We start from the raw sequence: 1023 nt of genomic DNA, 5'->3' as shown, positions 1-1023 counted from the left end.
CACGTCCACTGCGCGCCGGAAGCGCCGCCATGCCCCGGCGCGCGCAGGTGAGCCTAGTACCAACATTCGGAGCGGAGGTTCTGCTGTTAACTGAGGGAGCGGGAGGGGAGCACCGGGCCAGAGTGGCCCAGAGTGGCCCGAAGTGACCCGGACCGCGTCGGAGAAGGGAGCGGGGCTGGGCAGGGGCAGGGACCTGGTCGGGTCAGGGCCTCTCCTGCCCAGGGCTCCCTTCGGCCGCAGGAACAGAGAGGGCTTGTCCAGTCAGGGTCCCTAGGACCTCCATTAGCGCTGGGCTGGATCCGACCTTGTCTGAGGACCTCCTGCTGCAGGACCAGGGAAGGGGCTAATAGGGCGGGGGTCTCTCTGGCTGCAGGACCAGGCAGGGGGCTAGTCTGACTGAAGCTTTCCTGCCACAGAGGAGGTTCTGGATCGAGGGCTGCAGTGCCTTGTTAGCACCTAGCTGGTGTTGGGGGTTTCAGGCTCGCGTATGGGGACCCAGGGGCTGCCCACCCAGGTCTGGCCTCTCAAGGCTCCTTTCTCCCTCCTCAGTTCATCCCCCCGCTTCTCATCACCAGGAGATGCACCTCTGCAGGAGGTGGTGGCCAAGAGCATTCTGGCAATGGCACCAGGCACATGAGCCCTACTGCTCCCCAGAGGTCTCTCCAGTTCCAGAACGTGGACACGTTTTTTCCCCACTGGTACATGGACCTTGAACTCAGTTTGAAGGTAATGTGTGTGTTTTCCAGGTGAGCAAAGGATTATGGGTAGTCCAGGCAGAGTAAACAGCAGGGACAACCAGGGTGTTGGGGGCCTGCAGTGGTTAGGTGTCGCTTGTGCCCCGAGTTAGGGACTGGAGAGGTGAGCAGAATGGCGTGGTGTGTGTGTGTGTGCCCGTGTGTGTATCAAGGACGTTGCCCTATAAGTGACAGTCTGTGGTTCCATTTGTGTTCAGGCCAGACTTGATGGAGACCGTACAATGAAGAAGGCATGAGATTGGATTTCTTTCTTTCTTTTTTTTTTTTT

General features: G+C 59.3%; 1 protein-coding gene across 1 annotated transcript in view; it reads left to right on the top strand.

The window, feature by feature from the left end:
- The first annotated feature begins 287 nt into the window (after positions 1–287).
- LOC103590078 (zinc finger protein 544-like) overlaps positions 288–1023 on the top strand; it is a 22064-nt gene continuing 21328 nt past the window's right edge. Inside the window, exon 1 of the mRNA XM_008572205.1 lies at positions 288–726. The gene's annotated coding sequence lies outside the window, so the exon portion shown is untranslated. The remainder of the gene's footprint in view (positions 727–1023) is intronic.

The sequence above is a fragment of the Galeopterus variegatus genome, unplaced genomic scaffold (assembly GCF_000696425.1).
Source record: "Galeopterus variegatus unplaced genomic scaffold, G_variegatus-3.0.2 Scaffold764, whole genome shotgun sequence".
In the NCBI taxonomy this organism is placed as follows: Eukaryota; Metazoa; Chordata; class Mammalia; order Dermoptera; family Cynocephalidae; genus Galeopterus; species Galeopterus variegatus.
The sequence above is the reverse complement of the archived record's forward strand: the minus strand, read 5'-3'. Positions and strand labels throughout refer to the sequence as shown.